This window comes from Apodemus sylvaticus, chromosome 17 (assembly GCF_947179515.1).
Source record: "Apodemus sylvaticus chromosome 17, mApoSyl1.1, whole genome shotgun sequence".
Taxonomy (NCBI): Eukaryota; Metazoa; Chordata; class Mammalia; order Rodentia; family Muridae; genus Apodemus; species Apodemus sylvaticus.
In genome coordinates this window covers 227,638-255,000 of record NC_067488.1, presented here as the reverse complement: position 1 = coordinate 255,000, position 27,363 = coordinate 227,638, and the positions used below count along the sequence as shown (strand labels likewise).

Below are 27,363 nucleotides of genomic sequence, written 5' to 3'. Positions count from 1 at the left end.
CCTACTCTACCAAACCGGACTGCTGGTACACCTATAAAGTGTTCGGGTATGGATGGAGCTGCCATCTCTAACCATGAAGTAAACTGCCAATTTCCACACAACACAGACAGGAGTTGCTCCAAAGAACCATTTCTAACCAGGTCCACTTCCCCTGTATCCTTCCTCCACCCCCACCACCCCTGCTACCTCTGGTAAGTGGCGGGCTAAAAGGAGGTTAAAGTGTTTAAGAACCATTATTAAAAGTAAGGTTTGAAAAAATTAACATTACAACCTGTACTATCATTTTCTTTATAGATACATAACAATATGTATATGGTTTCTGAATCTCCATCATCAGTTAAGGAACAGAGAAGGGATGCACAGTAAGAAAGGACATAACAAGTGTCTTAACTACCAATAGCTAACCATGTTTGGGTGACATAAGCTAGATCTGGTGATTGAAAGGTGAAAGCATTCTTAATATGTGTGTGTGTGTGTGTGTGTGTGTGTGTGTGTGTACATATATATCTATCTTGATATATATGTGTATGTTTAGTGAAATATTAAAAAAGTAGAACCGACATGTTCCCGCTCTTGCCCTGCTACTGTCTGGACAACCTGTTCTTATCTTGTTGGGATTCACTGGCCTGGAGTTCTGGAAATGTCTCCACCCAGCTCGCTAGGTTCCCACTGGCAAGTCACTACGACGCCAATCCATGCTTCAAATCCCCCATGGCCTTTGTGGTACACTTGTGGCAAACCCAAGCTTTGCTGCTGTACCTTTCTCTCTTAAACCCAGATGAGCTGCTGAGTGAAGGAAAATGCAGCACAAATTTAGTTCAGAAACAACTGGTAACTCAATCTCTGGGTGCCACAACTAGACTCTAATCTTGCAAGCCCTATTAATACAGGATTTCTCTAGTGGTGAATCCTTGGGGATCTGCCATGATACCAGGAAACTGTAGCAGCTATATCTAACCCATATGCTGTCCCCGTTCCAAAAAGACTAACTCTCTCCTGTTTCATTTTGTGAAGTTATCATTTCTCATGTCTAGCTCACTAGGAAAACCACAACTCAGAAGTTAGTAAGTGGCCAAGGCTTCCTCACTCTTAACAATGTTAAGCAGGTCTGGAGCAGACAGACACAAAGATAGACCGGATCATTGGACCACAAATTAGAATAGGCAGGGGGAAGTTTGCCTGGGTCAGCCTTCTAACCAGAAGAAGTCATCCTGAAGGAATCTAGAGTCACAAGTAGTTAAACTGATCCTTTTAAGAGTTACTCCCATGCTAAGGCCCTGCTGCTCCTGAGAAACTGTATAGTCTTCAGGTGTGTGCACCTGGGAAGGGAAGGGAGGGGAAGGGAAGGGAAGGGAAGGGAAGGGAAGGGAAGGGAAGGGAAGGGAAGGGAAGGGAAGGGAAGAGAAGGGAAGGGGAACTTAGGTATTTTCCTTCAGGATTTTGAAGTTGAGTCATTGACTTGAAGAGGATACTTACAGCATTAAATATGGAAATGATATGAGGGACAGCAATATACAGGTTCTTTAGGATGCTACCACGCCCACATGGTCGTTCTTGTCAATACTGTTATTGGATTTTGTTTAATTTTTCTGTGGGTGGTATCTCACTATGTTGCCTAAGCTAGTCTTTTACTTGTGGGGTTCTACTATGTCAACCTGCCAGGAGACTGAGACTACAAGTACTTAGCAGCCCTGTAAATTTGTTTTTGGAAAATAAACATATCTTTCAGTTTTTGTTTATTGAAAATGATATCTGCAACTTTTTCACAGTTGGTATCTTTTATGAATATACTGTGTATATTGTGTGTGTTGTGTCTGTATCTATGTTTGTGTGGGTGTACGCATGCTGTTGTGTGAAATTCTCATGGCATACAGCAGGGTGGCATACAGCGTTTTGATACTCTGTCTTTCTAGCTGCTATGCCTATTTTAATCAGGAAGCCTGTGATTTTCAGCCGCCTGCAGAGGGTTCTGCTCTCCAGAGGCTATATGGTTTCCTTAAGTTTTCAGGACTAGTTGGTAGAAGAATTGGAATTTGAACCCAGATTGGCTTTGAGCTTTCTTTTTAGGACAGCACGGAGCCACTATTCACTCTCAGCCACAGTTGGCATGGATTGTCTGTTTTTCTCATTTTCTTCCACTGTCTCTCTGGTCAAGATGGGTCTTAGACTCTGTGCTCAGAACACAGAATTAGCATTTAGTAGGCAGTCTGTACTGAAATACTGGAAAACCAGGAACACATACTGTTTGCTATCATAAGGAAACATTTAAAGTGTACTGATACCAGAGTATATGTGTTCATAGATACTGTCAAAGTATAAGGAACTATGTAATAATATCTAAGTTTTATATTTCTGTAGTTTAAGAGTCAAAAACCAAAAAATATAAGGTTTAATTTTGTAGTGATTTCTTGATGCACAGGGCACACAATCAAGTGCAGGCCACTTGGGTTGGAGGCTGTGGGCTTCACTCAGGAGCACAGTGCCTGTCTCGCTGGTGGCACTGCTCCAGTCTCTCTGCAGAGCATGGCAGCTGTTTTAATTGTACTCCCCTAAAAGAAAAGGCAGACAGGAGGGTTTCATGGTTTGTTTGTCTGTTTATTGTTTTGGGTAAATTTAACCAGCAATCTAGTCGAGCAGTGGTAGTGAAAGTCTTTAATCCCAGCACTCTGACACAAAAGCAAGTGGATCTCTGAGTTCAAGGCCAGCCTTGTCTACAGATTGAGTTCCAGGACAGCCAGGGCTGCACAGAGAAACCCTGTCTAGAAAAGCATACCTCCCCCCACCCAGTGGCAATCTAGTGAAAACTTATTTTAAATTTTAAATAGTTTATCCTTTAAAACAAATTCAGGCAGAATATCATGTAGACCAGACTAGCCTTCATCTAGGTAGCTGAGAATGACCTTGATCTCTCGACCCTCCTGCCTCTTCCCCTCACGTCTGGAAATTACAGCCAAGCACCACTATGCCTGGCTTTAAATAACCTATTTCTTCAAACAGAAAAGAGCCCTCTCCTGCTCCTTTACAGACCCCAAGCATAAAATAAAATTTAAGCATTTTTTAAAGGAAAATATTACACCAATAGTCTATTACAACAGTTGCTTGTAATTTTTTCTCTCAAAGGTTAGTCCTACTCTCTCTATTAATTTATACCATTACAAAAACACTTTAGCGTCAAGATATTCAAATGTTCATTTTCCACAAAATATTTGAAAGGTTCCTCAGTAGATCCCAGGAATTTATTTCAATGGAGTCTTTATTTGGTCAGTCAATAATTTAACCAGCAGTTGTTGAGAGCCAGTTATGTGCTAGAAACTGGCTTGGTGTTGAGGGGCACAAGACTCAAATGCACTGTAGCTCTACTCAACAGTCTTTTGACAGACATTGAAAACTCACATGTCCCTGGTACAAGCAGTTACATTCCTCCAGGCCTTATTAACTATCTCTGGTACACGTGGGTCACCTGATGAAGGTTTCCCTATTTAATATGATGAATGCCTGCCTGAAGGCTTGTTTTGTTGTTATTGCTGTTTTGGTTTTGTCTTAAAACTTCTTACTAATCTAGCAAGAAGGTCATATCAACTCTTTGGTTCTGCAAAGTCTGCTGTATGCAGCCAAATATTAACTAGAGCAAGGGTGGTGTAGGGATGTAAGTGACTTAAACTCTGTACCACACAATTCAGTGGCATTTACACTTGGATATCGAGAGTATAATTAGATTAGAAAACCATAGTTGCTGGGGTCAAAGGCAGCTTCCAGGTCTCCAATGCTCTTCCCAAAGTTGAACACTCAAGGTGAAAGAATTGCAAGGTGTCCCAGATTGGGGAGAATTATTATCATTGAGAACTTATTAACAGGCCCACTCCTAGCTGGTACAGACTGTAGTTTGTGCAAAGGCTGAAGGTGTTCTTCCTCACCACATTTATTCTGCAGCGCATTGCCCCTGGAGAGACAAAAGGAGAGGCTGTGTGTGTGTGTGTGTGTGTGTGTGTGTGTGTGTGTGTGTGTCGGAGTGGGGGGGGGGCAGGAATGCAGCAGGCACAGCTCTGTCTTAGCTACTTTTCTATTACTATGCGGAGACACCATGACCAGTGCAACCTATTCAAGAGAGCATTTTGACTGGGGGCTTGCTGACAGCTTCAGAAGTTGAGTCCATGACTGTTATGGCAAGAAATATAGTGGCAGGCAGCCAGGCCTGGTGCTGAAGGGGTAGCTGACACCCTACATATTATGTGCAAGTTGGAGGCAGAGAGAGAGAGAGAGAGAGAGAGAGAGAGAGAGAGAGAGAGAGAGAGAGAGAGAGAGGCTGTAGCCATCTGTATGATACACCAACGTGCTTATACCACCTAATCCTTAGTTTTACCAACTAAGGGCCAGGCATTCAAGCAAATAGGCCTCTGGGAGGCCTTCCCAGTCAAACTGTCACAAGAATCTTTACCAGGTACAGAATGGAACGGAGAGGTGAAGCTGGGAGGTAGAGGGGCAGCAGGGACATGTGTGTAAATCTGTGCCTCAGAGTAGGAACTTGGAGTCTCTCTACATGTCATGTATCTCCTCCACAGGGAGTCACAAAGTGCTTTATTGAATTCCTCCCTGTCTCGCATATTATAGCTGGTGTCAAGGGATGACTGGCTTTCTGAATATGCACTTTGCCTTCCCGACGAGCAGAAAGTTCTGTGCATCCCCATAGAAACTGCAGCCTTCGGTACCCAGGTTTTGATGAGCGAATGCAGTTTCTTGTTAACTTTCTCTCTTCTCCACATGCTGGTGACACCACAATCAAGAAATCACAATCTTCTCCCCCATCCCCTACCCCCACCCCATCCCCCACGATGCCTGACTGAGCTCCCATCCCTGAGATGCAGGAAAACCACTGGGACAGTTGCCCTTCCTTCAGGTCTAGCTGGTGTCCACAGAAATGCTCAGTCTGGCAGCAGCCTGCCATCTATACCATAATTAGAACGTGGGTGCTGCCATGGTGCTCTGGCTTCAGTAACGACTCCTTGATCATACGGCACTGTCTAACATCATGGGCCTGAGTTGCCTGAGATTCTAGGATGAGAAAAGATAAGCACTATGAACTGTGTCTGAGAATAAATGTGCGCATACAGTTTGCAGTTCAGATTAGTGTCTTGAGCACCTATGAACATTCTGTTGGTCAAACGCATTAGTGTCCCATTGTTAGAATAAGAGTTGGTGGCACGCCAAATGTCTTCTGCTTTGACAGCAAAGTGGAAATGATGGCCAACTGGCATTCACGGAGCTTCTCATCACAGAGTTAACCGCTTTTATATTGATATTTTCAGTTTCCTCATTTGCTCTTGCTTCCTTCCTGGGCAGCATCTTGATAGTTGTTATTTTGAATCAGTTTTTGTAATCCTGGTATTAAGTGCGACAGCAATGTAAACAAGATGTAAAGCATTATCTGTTTATCAGTAGAAAATGTCTGGTCAATTGCCAAGATTCATTGATCTGTTTATTATGACCCTACCCAGGACAATTTCAGTGGCAATTGAAAAAATTGTCTCAGGGTTTCACTTACAGAGGTCCTGTTCATTTATTAACCACCATTTGAGGGCTAGCTCATCATACAATCTTACCAGCACTGTTATGACACGTGCTATAATCCACTGCAGCCAGGGAGCCATATCCCAATTATATGTTCCATTGTTTCACTCGTGATATGAGAGTGATACAAACTGTTGATGATAATTATGTTGATTTTCAGCAGTTTGCAAATTAGTAAATTAGTACATTTAGAAATATAAATATACCCAAAGGCTAATACGTGTGTTGGGACTAGTTAAAGAGTATTTATTTAGTGCCTACAGAGTGTGTGGTGGACTATAATAGGCACAGTGGTAGAGAATACCAGCCATGATATAAAACAAACAAGGAATCCACTCTGGCACAGGCTGTAGTTTGTGTTAGATAGAGATGAACATGCCTTACTAATCCTGTCTGCTTTTTCTCAGTCAAGCATCCAGAAGCAATAGCATATAATAATAATTTGCCACTTGCCATTGTTTTGTGGATTGTCTACCTATTTACCGCTGGTGATATGGGGCCTCAGTTATGCCAGATTAGCCTCTGTCTGCAGAGTCCTTGGGGCAGAATGGAAACCCAGTCTGCGTGCATGGCATTTGGTACTACCTGTGAGCTGGGTCCCTCTATTTTTTTCCAGTGGGCCTCTCATCCTCAGGGAGTCTTCCTGGTGGATCTACCTTCTGGGTAATGTTCCAAGGGGAAAAGGAAGCTACAAAGGTTACTGAGGTTGAGCCATGCAACCTGCACCACCTCAGGTCAGTCACATTCTACTGATCAGAAGAAAACCTGAGGCTAGACCAGACTCATAAGGTTAAAAAATAGATGGTACTTCTTATGACAAATATAAGAAGGTTGTATGACCTAGGCACATACATTTGTACACATACCAAGCAGGCAGTGTCTTAGTTAGAGCTTCTGTTATGATGAAGCCAACTTGGGAAGTGTTTATTTTAGATTATGGCTGGAATTCATGGAAGCCAGTGCAAGAATTCACAGTGCTGGGAGGAAGAACTGGCCCAGAAGCCCTGGAGGAACACTGCTTACTGGCTTGCCAGCCATTGGCTTGCTCAACCTACTTTCTATAGCACCAGAGAGCAGGAGCTCAGAGGTGACTTCACTCACAGTGCTCAGGGCCCTCACACATCAATCATCAATGCAGAAAAAGAAACACACCACAGCTTGCCCACAGGCCAACCTAGGGGAACATTTTCTCAACCAAAGTTCCCTTCCCAAATGACTCAAGTGTGTCAAATTGACATAAAACTAGTCAGAACAGTGGATTATATATCGTGTTTTATAATCTATAACATTTGTATGAGAAATTATCCCTTTATAGGAGTTATTTTTATACTTCAAAACTCCTGGTCTATCAAGAGCAGGCCTTTCTTACACAAGTTCATATAGATTCCATTTCCAGTAGATTTCTCTTCGTATATTGTCTCAAGTTCTTCACAGAAGGGCTTCGACATACAATTTTCTCGTCAAAGAGTTTGGTTGAGAGTTGTGAAGCTGGAGGTCAACATTTAGTCTAACTGTAGTGGACTTCCATTTAGGCTTTAAAAGTTGCTAGCCGGGGATAACTGTGGAGCCCTGGAAACAGAGAAACCAATTAAGTTTGCATTCCCAGTGTTAAGTCAGTTTATCTTCAGTTGCTTTTAATTTTCTGAGCCTGGAGGCACTGTATTATTTAAACTTTTAAGAAAACCTAATAAAAAATAATGGGTCCTAAAATATTGCAGCACTCTAGAAAACATGTTATTAATTGTGTGGTAGTTTGCATGTGCTGTGCGTCGACCGGTCTACCTTCTACAGTTGCACACTGTTCACACATTAAAATCCTCAGATTTCATTTAAGGGTCTTTTTTGAGAGAGATCTTTGCTGAATTTTATTGACCATTTAATTTATTTGAGATTTAAACCATTTTCCGAATCAGTTTTTCACTCTCTTACTTGAGAAGTCAAAAGATAAAAAAAGGCTGCATCCAGTTAAAATCTCACTATCCCTCAGTGCTCCCTGTCTGAGAATTACATTCTCAATTCCTTGTGTGTTCTTTTAGAGATAGTTTGCCTCACAGTTTATCCATGCATGCTAATGCACCAAAGGCAGCATTTTGTACAGGGGCTCTTCACTCTGTTTTCCCCTCTCTGTGTCTTATTCAGTTTCAGTGTGTAAAGATGCATTCATTCTTTTTTAGAGCCAAAAGGTGTCTTATTATTTCTTTTATCCTAATGTCTTTAAACACTGTTGAACTGAAATTGGCTAGGATCCTAGTTTGTTTTGTTTTTGTTTGTTTTGGTTTTGGTTTTGGTTTTATTTCTAAGACCGAATTTCTCTGTGTAGCCTTGAACTCAAAGAGATCTGCCTGTCTTTGTCAGTGCTGGGATCAAAAGTGTGAGCCACAATTGCCAGGCTGGTTTCCTGTCTTTTGTCATTCTAAACAAAGCTCCCAGGAATGACAGTGCTGCTTTCCTCAAATAGAAATACACCTATGCTTTTCTAGAAATTCAAAGGGTATATGCCTTTGTATTTATTACACATGCTGCCAAATGGTTTTCTGACCATTATGGCCCGGAAAACATGGCAACAGGAACCTGAAGTTGTCTGGTTATGCTTTATCCACACACAGGAAGCAGAGAGAGAGGGAAAGGAAGGAGAGGGAGAAGGAGAGGGAGACAGGGACCAGGATGTGGGGTTCTTAGGGATGTGTTTCCTCCAGGAAAGTTCTACTCCTGAAGACTCAATAGTCAAAGAAAGCATCTGTAACATTTGCCAGATGCTAAACTTCTTGCATCTATAATTATATGGCACCTAAGATTGGCTTTACTTTGAAGGTAAGGGCCAGTGTAGACTGCTCTCAAAGTCCTGGACTTAAAATGGGTTCCTGACTTAGCACTCCCATTAGCTGTGAACACATGGATGTGCCAACATGACTTTACATTTTAAGATTATTAAGCATCAGATACCCCCAAAAGTGCAATATGTAACTTACATCTACAGGATAACTAAAGGCATCTAATTGGACTCCAGGCCCATTTAATAATAGGGAATTCATACCTGATACTGTAAACCTATCCAGCTACCAATTACTGGAGTGGTCATAGAACCTACAAGAGAACCTACTCCTGCCATTTTCCCAAAACACCATAATGTCTAACTGGATTCTGAATATTCATTCCTCTGTGTCCACAGAAAAGTCATTGATGACACAGTAACACACACTAGATTCAAACATGGACTTGAATATACACCAGAAGGAGGCTGTCTAGTTGTTTTCTCTCGTGGAACACCTGTTATGGGGCAACCTCTGCTTCCTAGAAGTCAGGAAGAGCAAGAAGGAATAGTACCAACTCTGCACCAAGAAAGCTTTCATCCCCATGTGGAGATGTAAACAAACATTAGTTTCAGAAGTCATGGATCCTTTTAGCCTAGTCCTTCATGATGCAGACAACATTGTTCTATACTTTTGAAATAAATTTTAAAACTCTTAACATTAGCCACCATTTACTGAGGTCTTAATGTGTGGGGTAGAAAGCAGTTTTCTTTGACTTACAAACTGGCTCTTACAAGGTCTCTATTAAGGGGATATGGCTATTACTTTGTTTCTGATCAACTCTAGCACACAGAAACTAAATACATTTTCTATAGCAAACCACTTCATTATGCTTTCCATAATGAAGCCCTCAACTGAGGCTCTGAACTCAAGGAGTCTGATTTCTAAGCATGTACTCTTAATCAGCAAGTATAAATTTCCATATTTTCTTTTTTTTTAACCTAAGGGTAAGTTTTATTCCATTTCTAAAATGAGATATGATTTATATCTATAGAACTCACCCCTTCAAGTCCCTCCCTCAATGTCTTTTACGATTTATTTTAGCCAAGCATGGTGACACACAACTTCAGACTCTGTACTTGGACACCTTTAATGCATTTACTAATTGAAGAATAGTGAGGTTGTTTTGACCTTTTAAATATTATGAAACATGTCTTACAAATATTCCCTTGTAAATTTTTGTGGACATAGGTTCTTGATTATCTTGAATATACCTAAAAATTAACTTTGTATTTAACTTTTTGAAGAATTGTCAAGATGGTTTCCTAAAGTGGATTCACCATAAGTGTTTAGTAAGTCCAAGTACCTCATGTAAGCAGACCATTCAGTATTCATTCTTGTGTTATTGGTTTATTCATTGGGCAATTTTCCTCAGGTCTGACATATGCTATAATACATTCTCTCTCTCTCTCTCTGTCTCTCTCTCTCTCAGTGCGCGCGCGTGTGTGTGTGTGTGTGTGTGTGTGTGTGTGTTTACTGACACTTCTCTTATGGCCAATGATATATATGCATTCATTGGTCATTTGTATATTGCCTGCCTTTCCCTAAAACTATTTTCTTAAATCTCTTTGTTTCCTTGCTAAATGGTCTGAATGTGACCCCTGGAGTTCATGTGTTAAGTGTGCTAATATTTGCTCTGAGTAGTACATTCACACACACAGAATCCCATCTAGTAGAGAGGCTGACATAAAGGGACCATTTGAGCCTAGGTTTTAGAGACCAACCTGGGAAACACAAGAGTCGAAGACTCCATCACAGAAACACAAAAACAAGCAAAACTCAGTGGCCAAGAGATTGCAATGACCTTGGGGGCCATTATGAGGTTAGTAAGTACTGAGGAGAGAGTCTTCCTGAATAGGAGTAGCACCAAGTAAGGTCAGTACTTCCTTTTATTCCTTTGCTCTTCTGTCTCTTCGACCATATGGGGACTCCACAAGACTGTCGTTATTATACACTACATTTTATGGCCTTGACATTCCCAGCATTCCCAACTGTAGGAAATTAATATCTGATTTTTATAAATCAATTGTGGTATTCTGTGGTGTGGAGTCAGATGGGCTAAGACACTGTCCATAATGTAATGATTACCCTGGGCCCATCTTCCTTGATGATGTAAACATAATAACCTATGTTCTAACAGATGGTAACAATAGCCTGTTCAATCTGGTATGCTTTCAAACCCATTGAAGAAAATCATCATCTATAATTATTAGTAATATAGATATTTTTTAGAAATTATGAATATTTAGTCTGATTCTTAGAAATTGGTGATGGGTATAGTCTTTTTAACTTTGACATGCTGTTCTTCTTCACTTAAATCCACCCTATAAGCTTTGCCTACATATTTTTCAATAGAGTAAATCTGATCATGTTCCATTCTATCTCAAAACCTTCTTTATCTTTCCAATTACCACCAAAAATAAATACCATCTTCAAGGCCAGTTGATGGTGGCATATACCTTTAATCCCACCAACTGGAAGGCAGAAGCAGGCAGATATCTGTGAGTTAGAGGCCAGCTTGGTTTACATAATGAGTTCCAGGACAGCCAGAGCTACATAGAGAAACCTCATCTCAGAAAATCAATGTGTGTGAGTGTGTGTGTGTGTGTGTGTGTTTGTGTACACATGTATGTTTATATGTATGTATATGTGTGTGTATATGTACATATATATGTATATATGTACCATCTTCAAAATGTTTTCATTATTTTCACTTAAGAAATTAGTAAGAGATAGTTTGTGTGATAGCCTAGAACAGACATATATACACAGAAATCATGCAAATAAGCACATGTTCACCCAGAAACAAATAAGATTTCTTTCTTTTTACATGTTACTAAATTAGTTCATTGTGTTGTTTGTTTCAGTTTGGGCAGTTCTGGGGCTGGGATCCAGGCCTTATGTCTGCTTAGGATGCAGCTGTTCATGATAAGATACACAATTTCAAAAGTAAGATTTATACAATGTTACTCTGAAACATGTTCAAATATGGTGAGTTAGGGTTACTATTGCTGTGGTGAAACACCATGGTCAGAGCAACTTAGGAAGGAAAGGCTTTGTTTTGCTCACAGTTCAGTCAATCTAACAGTACAATCATCAAAAGCTATGAGGGCAGGGACTCACAAAGGCAGGGAGCTGGAGGCAGAAGATACCTATGCCATAGAGGATGCTGCTTACTGGCTTGCTCCCCACGACTTGCTCACCTTACTTTCTTATAGAGCCCAGGACCACCAACCCAGCAACGGTACCAGCCACAATGGACTGGGCCTTCCCCCACTGATCACTAATTAGGAAAATGCTTTATAGCCAGATCTTATGGAGGCATCTTCTTAATTGAGGTTCCCTCCTTTCCAATGACTTTAACTTGTGTCAAAATGACATAAAGCCATCCAGTACAGTAAGATTCTGCAATTCCCACAAATTTTCCTGTAGCATAACTCAAGCCTGTTTGTATAAATCATTTTCAAAACTAAAATTACATTTATTAATTTAAGAGGCATGAAAATCTATATTTCTTCCTTTGAAAAGGGCGGGGAGGTGCCCAGAAACCTGTGTTTTTTTATTAACTTTCCCATGTTCATTCTTCAGAACAGGTTGAGAAGTAACTGCTATTTTCTATAACTTTCTGTTCTTCCCCCATCACTTCTCAAACACTTTTTTTAAACAACACTTTTTTTTCTATCTAGAATCAGCCCTTGTTACTGACATCTTACTGGGTCCCTCTGCTTATTCCCTGAGCATAAGAATATCTCATTTCCCTAGATTTACTATAAATCCATGCTTGGGTCTTCTTTTGATGACACTTTTCTTGTACTGCCCCATATCCTATACACTGTAATCAACCATAGTATAGGACAACATTTGTCCCCCAGTGGGGACCACAATGGTCCAGTTTAAGTCAAGACTTTTGTGTTTGATGTGTTTGAGGCAGGGTCTTACTACACAACCCACACTACTAGCCTTGAATTTGACACTCTCTTGCCTCCACCTCCCAGATTTGTGGGATTACAACTATGTACCACCAGGCCGGCCCTAAAATAAGAATGCATTTAAATGGAACCTTTCTCTGTGGGCCTAGGTCAGTTAAGAGAGAGTTTAAGTGAAAGCAGATTGTTAAATTTAATGAGATTATGGGCATACATAAGTGAATGGCAACCTTTGCTGGGTGGATATTTATGCAACCTAGTCTTCGATTAACTTTCTCAATATTCTTACTATTCTCAATATGCAGGCATAAGGCATAATGATCAGATTTAAATGCTAATATCCAAAGTAGTTCAGGGCAAGTGGATTCACAGGCTGGGGTTTGCAAATGCTATCTGTCTCAACACGAACCTGCTAAAATGTACATAAAGAAAAGTTTGAATTTTCAAACCTTCCATACCCATAAAACAAGTACAGCAATGACTGATTCTATATTTGTTATAAAGAGATGGCATTTAAAGAAAATTATAAGGATTTTCCACGAGTAGGTACTTAGTAAATATTACCTATAATTATAACTATTAATGCAGCTGTGCATCCTTTTTGAGTTACTTCAACTCTCATTTAGAAGAAAGTTTTAGCAAATTAGTACAGGAATGAAGCGATAGAAGCCATGAAAGGAGTTACAGAGTCAAGAGAAAATGCAGAAGTGATTGTAGGTTTTAAGGGAGGCCTGCACAACAACAGCAGTAGTTTAAGCTGAAACTTGTGCGGCTGCGAGCACCCCGCCTCGCAGGCAGCCCCGCTCCCTTTTTTTCTTTTCTCCCTCGGCCCGGGGAGGAGCGGGACAACTCAGAGCGTCGGCTCGAGGGAGGGAGCGCGACCCTGGGCGCGGGTGTAAATCCGTCATCTGAGCGCCGAGGAGCCGCGGGAAGGGCGCGCGCGGGCGGGTGGGGAGTGGCGCGGGCGGGGAGGGAGTAGACGGAGCGGAGAGCTGAGGTGGCCGAGGGGCGGGTCCAGGCGCGGCTGCTAAGAGGAGACCAAGAGGCAGGGGCTGCACTTGACAACCAGCACGCCGAGAAGGTAAGAAGTTTCCACCAACTCTCCTCTCCGCTTGCGGCTGCACTGGGTAGGGACAGAGCCGGGCGGGACGCCCCGGGGCCGCGGCGGGCCGCGTTCTCCTCTAGCGCCGCGGCGCGAGGAGGCGGGCAGCCGGAGGCGCTCCCGAAATCCACCCCCACCCCTCAACTTGGCCCCAAGTTTTCGAGGCGGCTGCGCGCAGGCGGACGGGCGGACGGGAGCGAGGGCTTCCCCGCGCCTTAGGTGAGCGGCGGGCAGTCGGGGACTCTGGGGACCCGGTGCCCTCGGGGAGGGCGCGGGACGCGGGGACCCGGGGTACATGGAGCTGCCGGATCCGCGGCAACTTTCCCAACTTGCCGGCCTGTTCAGAGCCCCGAGCTGTGGCTGGGAACGGGGCCCAGCGCGGCCCGCGTGGGGACCGCAGCGATGCGGTGGGAGAGGAGAGGGAGCTATTCTTTTTTGTTGTTCCTGGGAATATTTCCTAGATTAAGGCAGTCCAAAGTAGGTGATGAAGCTAGCGGTTTTCCTTACTTTAAATTTAGAGTTAAGCCTCAGGGCTATTTTAAATATTTTGTAAATGTTTGAAAGGTGGCTTCAGCAAGGATGAAGAGTTTGTTTTAGCAATGCTCGCACTCACTTGCTTGGCCTGACCTGCCAGGGTAATAGTGGCTTTTATGGCTATTGTAAGATATGTGAATGATTATGTTACTTACGTCTCATAATTTTTACACACTGCAAAATCGTGAAAAATGTTTTAACAGGGATTTGTATGTTTTATAAATCTGGTTTTAAAATGGAGCCTGTGAATCTCCTTGTGCTCCTGCTTTGCTGTGGCTGCCATAGCACAGTGTGGCTATCACCTGGTTTTTATACATGTGTTTTCATGCTTGCTGTAATATGGAGGAGAAGAGGAATGATTTTACAGGTCACTTTCACATAATAATAAAGACAAATACTTGGATATGTAGAGTGGAAAAGATTTCATTTTAAACATCATAATGAACTCTCAGAGCTGGAAGAGAGCTCAGTTGGTAGAGCGCCTCCCACAGGAGCATGAAGACTTGACCTTGCTCCCCAACAAGTATAATGGGCCAGTCAGCATGGCATCTTTCACTGCTGTTCTCAGGGCTGGGAAGGCAGTGACAGGCAGTTCCCTGGGGTTCACTAGCCACCCAGCTCAGCCTCATTGTTGAGGAGAAGGCAGGGAATCACCATGAATGCCATTGGTTCTGGTGGCTAATCTTGACCCACTCAGTGTTTGGGGATGTCTGCCTTGGAAAGCAGAGTTTAAAGTGAGCATACACTATAATGGCTTCAGTTACGGGCGTTTCTGTGCATACGCTTCCTTCTCCTTGTGGCACTGCCTGCTCATTCCTATTAGCCAAACAACCAGTTTGGTAATCTCAATGGCTGCCTCCCCACAACTGCTTGGTGATATAAATCCTAGTGGTTTAGTTTTAACTGCTTTATCGTGAGATACCTCACATACCACCATGTAATCACCATTTAAAATGTACATTAATAATACCCCATTATATGGATACACAGTTTCTTTTAGCATCATCAATTTATGGATTTTTTACTATTATGCATAATGCTGCTGAGAACTTTCTTTGGGAGAGGGTCAGATGTTTTTATTTCTCTTGGATGTATACCTCTAAGAAGAATTGTTGGATCATGTGGCCTTCTTTTTGTCCATTTGAGTTGTCCTCAGAAAAACAAACCAAAACCAAAAACCAAAAAAACCTCTTGTGGTCTTAAAAAATACATATGTGGTAAAAGTTAGGACTATGTGTCCCGTGTTGCATGTTGGCTCTCTCTTTTACCATGTGGGTTTCAGGGGTTGAACTCAGGATTTCAAGCCTGGTGGCAAACACCTTTACCTGCTGAGGCATTCACTTCCCCTAGATTGTCTTTTTATAGTTGAGGTATAAAAGCTGTTGATACAGTGTGGTTACAATCCTCTATCTGATTCAAGATTTGCAAATACTTTCTCCCATTCAGTGAGCTGTCTTTTTATATTTTTGATGCCCTTTGAAACAATTTAAAATTTTTTGAAAGAAGTTTAAGAATGTTTTTTTCCAGACAAGATGTTATTACATGTTAAATGTTAACTCAATACTAGTGACAGTGAGCAACAGTGGCCCTCAGAAACATTCCTAACACTGTCTATCATTTTAATTTTGATGAAGTCCAACTTACATAATATTTTCCTTGTTCTCAGTTTTGGAATGTTGTCAAAAATAAAGCAAAACCAACCAACCAGACAAACAAAAACCAAACCCCAAAACATGGTCTCACTTTACCCCTGCGTTTCTTTCCCTCCTTCTTTCCGTCCTTCTGGATAACACTATGACGTAGGGTTGCTAGATCATACCATGTGGTAGTCTGCCTTTTGTAGTTTGAGAAATTGCCTTTTTGGGGGTGGGGTTAATAACATTTGTACCATTTTATGCTCTTCCAAGAGTGTCTATGTGTTGGATTTTGTGTGTCCATGTTATCACCAATGCCTGCTGTTATTTTATGATAAATATGGTGATAACAACTGTGAGGTGACATATCTCTTCTGTGGTTTTGTTGTCTCTACTGGCCTTGAAATCTAGGGGTGGAATGATGCTCCTTTTTAGCCTCCCACCTACCAGTACTGATATCAGATCTAGGACCTCAGCCATTGAGATAATCACTCTACCACGGAGCTGTGTGTCCAGCTCCTTTTGTGTTTTATTTCAAGACAAAGTCTTACGAAGTTGCGTAGACTGGCTTTAGACCCATGGATTTCCCATCCTTCTGCCTCAGTCTCTCTAGTAGCTGTTATGGACTTGAGCCAGCTGTAGCTTCCATTTATCCTCTGGCCTCAGCTCTCTTGGGTTGGGTGTGATAGGTAGACATAGGACTCTTTTTGATATTTTGTCCGTTTTAAGATTGGATTACATAGGTTTTGCTAGTTTTTGAGTTTTAGGAGTTCTTTATATATTTTGGATATTACTGTCATATCAGAAATTTAAATGTTTCCCTCTCATTCTGTGAGTTATCTTTCCTTCTGCTCGTTGCTTCTTTTGCCTTGGCCATGGAGGAGCTTTTAAGTTTTCTGTAGCTGCATGTGTCTGGCCTTGCTTTCTTTGCCTTCAGTGGTTTACATTTAAAGCTTAGACTTATCTGATCCCTAAAAGAGTAAAGGCTACATTAAGAAAGAACATTCTATTGTTTAGGGGAGGGGAAAAAATCAGTTCTTGGTGGAACTCCAGGGGACAAGAAATATGTCATTCAGTAGCCAGAAGATGATAGGTGCTGGTTCCCTGTGAAACAGCTTGGGTTTACTTTGATGTTCCTTAATTATCATTGAGTTTATAAGCAATCTAGGTGTTCTATATGATAACAGACATACTTCATGCCCTGGAGGGTGGAATTAAGTACCTAGAAATAATTGTTTTTGGTTTTATAAATACCTCAAAAGGAAAGGAAGAAAAAACATTATTGAGAAAATTTGTCTTCTAGACATTCCATCATGAACAAAACATCACCAACAGAGAATCAGTTGATTGATTGATCCTTATCCAGACCCAACCCCAGCTACATGATCTTTTCCAGCACCTACCTATTTCTCAGGAACCACCCCTCCTCCCCATCTTCCTCTTCTGTCCTCTGAATTTTATTGGGCAAGTCTCATCAGGTAGACCTGCCCCCCCCCCCCCCGACACTCACAGTTTTTGATGCCACCATCTTGCCCTAAGATACATCATGTGCAATGCACAAGTCTTATGTTTGTTGAGTGCAACATTTAAGAATTCTATCATGAAGCACCCACTCCTGAGTCTCTTTTTCAGCTTCATGAAGTATGTCAATTATATCTTAGGTATTCTAAACTATTGGGCTAATATCCACTTATCAGTGAGTGCATACCATGTGTGTTCTTTTGTGATTGGGTTACCTCACAATGATATTTTCTAGTTCCATCCATTTGCCTAAGAATTTCATGAATTCATTGTTTTTAATAGCTGAGTAGTACGCCATTGTATAAATGTACCACATTCTCTGTATCCATTCCTCTGTTGAAGGACATCTGGGTTCTTTCCAGTTTCTGGCTATCATAAATAAGGCTGCTATGAACATAGTGGAGTATGTGTCATTATTACATGTTGGAGCATCTTCTGGGTATATGCTGGAGTGGTCCTCAGATAATACTATGTCTAGTTTTCTAAGGAACTGACAAACTGATTTCCAGAGTGGTTGTACCAGCTGAAATCCCACTAATAAAAGAGGAATGCTCCTCTTTCTCCACATCCTCACCAGCATCTGCTGTCACCTGAGTTTTTGATTGTAGCCCTTCTGACTGGTGTGAGGTGAAATCTCAGGGTTGTTTTGATTTGCATTTCCCTGATGATTAAGGATGTTGAACATTTTTTTAGGTGCTTCTTGGCTGTTTGATATTCCTCAGTTGAGAGCTCTGTTTAGCTTTGTACCCCATTTTTAAAAGGTTTATTTGATTGTTTGGAGTCTAATTTCTTGAGTTCTTTGCATATATTGGATATTAGCCCTCTATTAGATGTAGGATTGGTAAAGATCTTTTCCCAATCTATTGGTTTCCGCTTTGTCCTATTGACAGTGTCCTTTACCCTACAGAAGCTTTGTAATTGTATAAGGTTCCATTTGTCAATCCTTGATCTTAGAGCATAAGCCATTGGTATTCTGTTCAGGAACTTTTCCCCTGTGCCCATGTGTTCAAGATTCATCCCCACTTTCTTCTCTACACGCTTCAGTGTGTCTGGTTTTATATGTAGATCCTTGATCCACTTGGACTTTAGCTTTGTACAAGGAGATAAGAATGGATCAATTTGTATTCTTCTACATGCTGTTCAACCTCCAGTTGAACCAGTGCCATTTGTTAAAAATGCTGTCTCCCCCCCCCCCACTGGATGGTTTTAGTTCTTTTGTCAAATATAAGTGACCATAGGTGTGTGGGTTCATTTTTGGGTCTTCAATTCTATTCCATTCATCTTCTTGCTTGTCTCTTTACCTATACCATGCAGTTTTTTTTTAATCACTATTGCTCTATAATATAGCTTGAGGTCATGGACCATGATTTCCCCAGAAGTTCTCTTATGGTTGAGAGTAGTTTTTGCTATCCTGAGTTTTTTGTTATTCCAAATGAATTTGAGAATTGCTCTTTCTAACTCTATGAAAAACTGAGTTGGAATTTTGATGGGGATTGCATTGAATCTGTAGATCCATTTTTACTATATTAATCCTGCCAATCTATGAGCATGGGAGATCTTTCCATCTTCTGAGATCTTTTTTATTATTTTCCCCATAAGTTTGAATAACTTAGACTTTTAAATAAACTTAGTTTTATTGTTCCTATGGTTGAAATTTCTAGAAGCAATTTTATTAGGATATAATACACATACAGTTTAATGTTGTAACGCTCTGCAATTACAATTATAACTTTGAAGATACAGGAATAGATGATATATGTAATGTCTGGAAGTATGGTTATGCACCGACTTTAACCTCTTAAGTGAGATAAGATTGTATAATATAGGCTTGAGTAGCTCAGTGGTAGAGAGCTTACCTAACATGTGCAAAACCTGGGTTTGATGCCCTCCCCCCAACAACAACAAAAAAATATATTTCTAGTATTCAGGAGGCAGAGGAAGGAGGATCAGGAGTACAAGGACATCATGAGTTCAAGACCAGTCTGTGCACATGAGATCAAGACCAGACTGCACATGAAATCCTGTCTCAAAAAGCAAAAAACATAACCTTTGAAGAACTTTAATTAGGTATTTGGTGAGATCTACACACCTGAATGATCTATTAAGGTAATTAATGTATTACTAAATATCTAGGGAAAATCAAAAAGCACAAATAAGCAGAAATATACACTATTCTTGATAAATTAGTTATCATGGAAGATCATGTAGTAATGGTGCCATAGCTGTAAATGCCTGCCTTAGAGCTATTCATTTGAAATTGGTTTCAGACACCCATGTCTAATTCTTGTAATGCTATCAAGATTTCTGTGACCTAAGTTTTGGCTTTCTGAATCATTGGATAACATGATGCATCTGGTTGGTGATAAAATAATATAATTCCATTTTTGATCAGAAAAGTCAAAATTAAGTTTTTGAATTCAATTAATAAGTTGACTCCAAAAATAGTTATAAATGGTGAGTTAGACATTTGAGCAAGTGTAATGTTGGAAGTATCCTGCAGTGACAGCATTCATGTTGGTTTCTTTCCCCTACAATGTTTAGAACTTTAAATACATTTGAAAAAAAGAAGACAGAGCTGTGTAAGAATTGATGTGAAGTTTTATGCAGATAAAGATTAACATACATGCCTGTTGTAGCATCTTTCTGTTGACCAACTTGTTGTTTTATAGACTTAAATAACCAACTCCATTTGCCAAACCACTGATAGTTCTCCTTTAAGATAGATTTTATGAATTCTGAGTAAAAATACTATTCTCCATTGCCTGTGAAAGCTTCTGAAGAGACTACAGGGACAGAGTCTTGCTGAGAATGTGAGGCTGGTTTCCAGTTCTGTCCTGCTTCGCTCTCCCAAGGGTTGCCATTGTGGGCATATGTGACCACACATAGCTACGAAAAGTTTTAAGCGGAATGTGAGATGGCAGGGGTACCCTGTGACATTAAACAGTTTTATAGAGAGCTTTTAGGCTCAAAAGTAAAAGCTGACGTATAAACCTACATTGTATATTTTCTCTTGGTTGAGCAAATCTGTGTGTTGTGCATAAACAAATACTTGTGACATTAGAAAGGTAAAATCTGGGGAAGCAGAAATTTGTTCAAGTATTTCTGGGGCTGACATTCATACTGATACTCATGTCAAAATAAAAGGCAGTTATTAAACAGTTTCTATTGTGTGGACTGTATGTGGACTGTATGTGTGTGTTTGAGTACATGCGCATGCATGTAGGTACCCATGCCTGTTCTGTGTATATGGAGAGCAGAAGGTAGCATCCAGTCTTCCTCTGTTGCTTTTCTTTGGGAGATGGGGTCTTTTGCTGAACTTGTAACTCACAAAGGCTAACCAGCAAAAACCAGCCTATCTCTGCCTCCACCTCTCAGTATTTGGATTATAGATGTGTATTGCCATGTTTTATGTGGGTATAGAGGTCCTAAATTCAGGTGCTCATGTTTGCATACCAAGCACTTTACCCTGAGTCATTTCTCTAGTCCCTTGATTTTTAAAGTTAACTTATTATTATGCATACATATACATGCATATCATGTATATCTGTTTTTTTTGTAGCTCCTGTAAATTGTGTTTTGATAAACCCATTTATTTTTATGACTTCTTGGGTATCAATTAAGAAAATAATTATTGTTGGATGTGGTGGTTTGTTTTTGTAATCTGAGCATTCTGGAGCTGAGGCAGGAGGATTATCAGTATTTTGAAGTCATTCTGGACTCCAGAGTGGGTTCTGGGACAGATTGGACCAGAGTGAGACATTGTCTCAAAAAAAAAAAGCATTTTTTATTAATTAGGGCGATTTTGGCTAAATTACACTGTTAAAATTTCTTCTGCTTCATCCTACTACCTTTCTTAATAGTAGAAAATACTAATTTTGCATGGGATCTGTAGATCTTAGAATTATTTTATTGTTATACAATAGAAAAACAATGTTCAGAATTCATACTTGGGAGTCACATTCTTCCCAGAAAATGGGTAGATTTTTAGGGTTGGGGTGGGGTAGCAGTTGAATCATTTCTTTCGCTCCAGCTTTATCTGTAATATTGGAACTTTTGGATCTGTAAAAATTCTGAGGTGCTCGCTCATGTTGGAAGTAAACATTAGTGCTTTTCTTTTCTTGTTTGCTGTAACCTACTATACATTTTCTTTTGGCCAAATCTCAGTCTTTTGTAAAACTTACATAACAGGCTTCTTACATAGTTCTGTGATGGAAGAGAGGGCTCTCTGCAGGCCTTATTTTAAGATGGTAGGCTCTGCTGGACCAAAACCTGAGGGCGTAATTAACAGTGTCTGTGGAGGGACCATGTGCACTGACTTCATCGGCCATTTGGCCTACTAGATGGGATTTAGGTCATCATTCATTGTCGTGTGCTGTATTCCTGTGGGAGTGTAAGGTCTAGCTGCTTTACATTGAATAAGTTCCGAATGTTTGATCTTGTTCCAGGGTGGGTGATTGTACTCGAGAATGCACTTAATTACAAGCTTTATGTGTCCAGCATCCATTCAGCCTACGTCCTCTTCACTGCACCTGACATCATCTATGGAATTTCATTTGCAGGTTTTGGGAAGTCTAATGCTGTCACATTTGAAATCTGCTTTGTGATGTGTGTGTGTGTGTGTGTGTGTTGTGTGTTGTGTGTGTTTCTACCTTGCCATTTTGGAACTTTTTTGATTAGAATTTATGTATTAGTATTAATGTTATCAACAAAACAAACACATTTGCTAAACTTCTCAGGAAAGAGGCATCATTTATGAGTGGCGGGTGATCTGAGAATGTTTGTAGTCAGGTGTGGAAGCCACAGGCCCATGTTGATAGCCTCATCTATTGCTTCAGCTGTTGATAGAGAGGGCTCTGACTGAACCTGAGTTCACCCTTCCAGCTAGCCTGCCTGGCCAGCCACCTGTGGGAGGCTTACCGCTGCCTCTGCAGCACGAACTTACAGATGTGTGCTTCCATGTTCTGCCTCTTAACATCTTTTTAATGTTACGATTTTATTATTGGATAAAAATCTAATTGGTTGTGATTTACTACTAAGTTTTTTTTTGATAGAATCATCTTCCATTTAATTTTTTTACATAGTTCTTTTGGTTTGAGGGGCAGTATCTTTACATCTCTCAGACAGACTTTGTCAACATCAAGTCGTGTTGCCTCATGTGTTTTATTTTCAAGATTTTGATTTATTCATGATTGAGAAGCCTGTAATTAGATTTCAGGATTTTATCAGAATTTATAAGTGCATTTGGTCACTGTGCAACTTCTTTGGAAGATACATATTTTCCCTTTATTTATATTTAATGTGTGTGTGCATGTGTGCACATGCATGTGCATGGGATTGGATGCTTTCCTTCAACCATGCGGGTCTCAGGCATCAAACTCAGGTTGTCAACCTTGGTGGCAGGCACCTCTGTCCGTTGAACAACCCCACCAGTCCTGTTCTTTTTCTATCAAACAAATTTTCTTACATAAACTTCTTTAATGTGGAAGGCTTAGAGAAAGAGGGGAGTAAGTCTCTGTCTTTTTTTTTTTCATTTCTCCTGAGAAGTCTTTAAAAAGATGTTTATACAAATCAAATATGCTTATAACTTAAAAGAAATAATTTGGTGTGGCAAGTCTTAGGTAATAATAATAAAAAGTATATACACACTCTGTAACCTTTCTTTAAGTCTTTGGTTTAAATCCTCTGTCATACAGTGCCAAAGCGTTGTTCTGAGCTGTGTGTGTTGAAACATGCATGCCTGTCCTAGTGTCGTAACTAATTATATCTCTGACATGCTTACTTCTAGTAATTGGATGTCGACCTCCCACAACATGTGTTTTAACTTTTAGCTTTATCTGGAGGACCTGCTATAGGAAAGAAGTTTTTACCACATAGCAGCTTAACAGTGTACACAGATCCTGTTTAAAATATACCATATACTTTATGTTTTGCAGAGATAGTGTATGTCCAGGGGAAAGGTTTTTTTCCTTTTATTGAAAATTAATTTTTCTTGCATAATATATCCTAATCAGGGTTTCCCTCCCCTGCTCCTCTCTGTTCCTCCCCACATCCTTTCTGGTGTGGCTCCATTCCTTTTCAGTCTCCTTTGAAAAGAATAGGATTCTAAGAGATAATAATAAAATAAAATAAGATCAATCATTGCATCCAAGTTGGCTAAGGCAAAACAACAGAAGGAGAAGATCCAAGAGAAGGCTACAGAATCAGACACACTTGTCCATACCTTCTGGAATCCCTTAGGATCACTGAACTAGAATCCATATCGTATCTGCAGAGGACCTACTGCAGACCTGAGTAAGCCCTGTGTGCATGCTGCGCTGTCTCTGTGAGTTCCTATGAACTTTACTCAGCTGATTTAGAAGACCCTGTTTTCTTGGTGTCCTCCCCCCTCTGGCTCTTAGGCTCTTTAACATCTTCTTCCCCCAGGTCCCCTGAGCCCAGAGGGGAGGACATTCCATTTAGGGCTGATGGAGGGCTTGGTGGAGACATCCCATTTCTGGCCCCAGTGTCTCTCACTCTCTGTGTAATGTCTGGTTAGATCTCTATCTGTTCCCATCTGCTGCAGGAGGAAGCTTCTCTGATGCTGGCTGACGAAGGCACTGATCCTCTGTGGTTCTCCCGGATTGTAACTTGGTTATCACTGACTTAAAAGCTAATACACATATAAGTGAATACATACCATGCGTCTTTCTGAGTCTGAGGAAAAAATCTAAGCAGTGAAAAAAATTTTAGTTGAGCTGACATGCATATCTGCCTTTGCTGATAATTATACACTGTGTCAGCTGACTTTGCTGTTTCATCTCTGGATTGACAGCTCAGTATGAGAGTGAAGTTTTTCAGAATTTATTTTCCCTTCAAGTTTTTCAAAGATCACCTTGTAGAAGAGACTGGATGAAGTGCTGGTCACTTAATCTTCACGGTCGACAATGATTTGACAAATATTCTATGAAAATGCTCCAAGGAGAGTTTTTACAGACCAATTTAGAAATTCTGTCTTGGACATGCTTGTGACTAGAGCAGTAAATGTTTGTTATGTGCACAAGCATGTATGAAAATATATGATCCTTGTCTATGCATGCTGAAAGAGAACTTTACCAGTTCTAAGTCTCTGAACTGCAGTCCCATAGAAATTAAAGTCTTAAGACTGGGAGCAGTTAATGCAGTGATGGTTTGTGGTGGTTAGCATTGTGCTGTGCTGCGTGGTGACTGTACTCTGTGGACTTAAGAGATTCCAGTCAGCACTTAGGAAGGAATACACCACAGGATCTGTGACAATTAAAAGATTTTTAAAGTGAAAGATTCAATGACTTTTCTCATTAATAAATAGGCCATTGGGGCCTTGTATACAGAAAAGGATTGTGCAATTCTCTTACTGATAATTGCTTAAAATTTAATACTGTTTTGTTTTATGATCTTTATTTCCTATCATTGTTTTGCTGTAGTTAAAAATAAAATAACTGTCTATATATGTGTGTGTGTGCATGTGCACACATATGTATGTGGGCATGTGTGTATGTGTACATATGTAGAGACCAGAAGACAGCAGTTAGCTAGGCTGGCTGGCCAGGAAGGTCCAGAGGTTCTCTTGTCTCTGTCTCTCAACACTGGGGATACCAGCGTGTGTTATCTATCAGACCTGCCAGTTTTAGGTCTTCAAGCTTTCAAGACAAGTGCTTTATAAACCACCTGAGCCATTCCCCCAAATCCTGAAGTAAAATCTTTAAATTACTGCCTAAACATAACTGTCTTTAAATTTCATATCACATTTAAAAGGTTAGGCTTGTTTGGGTCTTGAGGTCAGCAATAGTACAGAGGCATTGGGTTTAAATTCTATGTCCTGCAGTGTATTCCTAAATGATTTTTAGGACTAATAATTTGTATTCCTAAATAATTTTTCTGTTTTGAAAATTGAACTCCCAAGGATTTCTCCCGAATAATATATAATAATTTGTACATTAGAAAAAGTTAGATGGCCAAATTAAAGTAATAGAAAGGGTCTTTACACTTTTCCAATCCATTTCTGTTAGCCATCTTTTGTAGTATTAATCAAATTAATGCAGATATGTTTGATTTTAAGTTAGGTGAGAAAATTAGAATTCACAGCTGGTAGACTACATGAGAGGAAGCTAAATTTCAAATTGTGGGATCCCCAGCAGCTCTGTCGAAAGCTAGGTGTCAGCTTGGCTAATAATAGGAGCAGCCTTGTCAGTAGACTGAAATCCCAGGGGCTGGGGATGGTAAGGCTGTAGGGTGCTGAACTGGGCATGCTTCGTCCTCCACAGGGAGTTGGATGTTTTGTTTGTCACAGGTGACTGAGTTAGGGAGACCTGCTGCTGCTTGGGCTAATGACACAGACTTGTACAGAGTACAGAAGACTTTGTACAGTGGTGAATTTGGAATACTGGACAGCTAGCTGATTAAGAAATAAAAATTTTACTGGTTAAATCAGAGTTTCTCTCAGAATTCTACCTAACAAATCCTTCCCTTAAAAAGAAATGTTTCTGTTTCTTTAAGCTCCTTCACAAGTAGAACTCTGAATTCCACTTCCTAACATTCTTGAGTAAATCTGATTTGTAAAGGCATATGAACACTTTATAGACTTGGCACACTAAAAATATTTAGTCATAAGCCAACAAATCAAACCCAGATATACTGACTTATGTAAATGCCAATCATATTATATATCAATGCTTGGTAAATTAGCATGTTAGTAAGTGCACAAAAACTCACACTTCAATTTTAAGATATTGTGAGAAGTTGGTAACCCATAAGTATATGTTTTTTTAAAGTAGTGAAATAACTTCTTGATTAAAAACTCCTACCACCACTGAAGAGTTTTCACACGTTCACTGTTGTTTCTTGGTGCCACCAGCTCTGCAGTTGTGACAGGGGAGGACAAAGCCATTTATTTTGTTTGTTTTTGCCGTTTGTTTTTAAATCATTCACTCATAAATAACTAACTGCTATATTGTTTAGGATCTCCCCTTACACCAGTGGTTCTCAACCTTCTTAATGCTGCGACCGTTACATTTTCTCATAAAATACATTTTCTCACAAAATAATTTTACTTGATAGTTCATAACTGTAATTTTGCTATTGTGATGAATTGTAGCAGTATCTCTTTGTAAATATCTCTATTTTCTGCTGGTTTCTTTGAGGTTATGACACACAGATTGTGAATCACTGGCTTATACACACAGTTATTTTTTGTCCTGAACTTAATGTAGCACAGAATTTTTTTTTTAATTTGAACATTTTTATTTTGCAATTAAAGAAATACGTTTCTGTACAAATAAATTTTTCTTTAGTTGCTTACATTTGGATATTCTTACATATTGCACGTTTTAAAAATAATGACATCTTATTTGCATACAGAAAACCAGTTGTTAAAGATTGATGAATAGTACATAGACTTTAGAGTTTCTAAGTAAAACACATTTGGTTGTGTTGAAGAGATGGCACAGATGTTAAGAGCACTGATTGCTCTTCTAGAGGTATTAAGTTCAGTTCTCAGTAACCACATGGGGGCTTACAATCATGGATAGGATTCTATGATTCCCTCTTCTGATGTGCATGAAGACAGGGTACATGTGTGTTTGTGTGTGTGTGTGTGTGTGTGTGTGTGTGTGTAAATCTTCATTAAAACATTTATTTAATAGAGTTTTAATTCTGAAAGGGTCATGTAAATGTGTATAATAGTGAAGAGATTTATGTTTTTAAGTGATACCGCAGTACTGTTACTTTTGGCTTTACAATAAAGGGAATGATACCTTTGGAGCTAACAAAGATCTGAATTTGAATATTAATTCTACTACTGAAGAAAGATAGTCTTGAGGGCATTGTTTTATCTGTTTTTACATGTGGCTTAAAAAATATAACAGAATTTACCCTACAACTTTAATATTATATGTCCACACTGTTATGCCTTGAGAAAATTAACTTTAATTTTGAAATGAGTTTACACCCATAAGAAAGTTGAAAATGGTACAAAACTTCCTAAATGTCCTTCACTTGGATTATGAATCGAATTAGTTATCATACATATATAATCACACGCCATAAATTGGGTCATCTTAAAGTACAGCATCACCAATACTATTTAATTCTGGTATGTTCCCCACTCCCATTACACCCTCCTTAACTCCTGCTCAGACTTTGATATCTTTCGCTTTTTGATCATTATTTCTTCTTTCTATAAAACAGGCAAAATGTATTTATGCTTGAGTATTTTGAGATAATGTACATGAAAATGAATATGGCATTTGCCTGATACA

General features: G+C 40.0%; 1 pseudogene; it reads left to right on the top strand.

Moving 5' to 3' along the window:
• Positions 1-13,406: 13,406 nt before the first annotated feature.
• Positions 13,407-27,363, top strand: part of LOC127668081 (ubiquitin-conjugating enzyme E2 G1-like) — a 233,851-nt pseudogene continuing 219,894 nt past the window's right edge.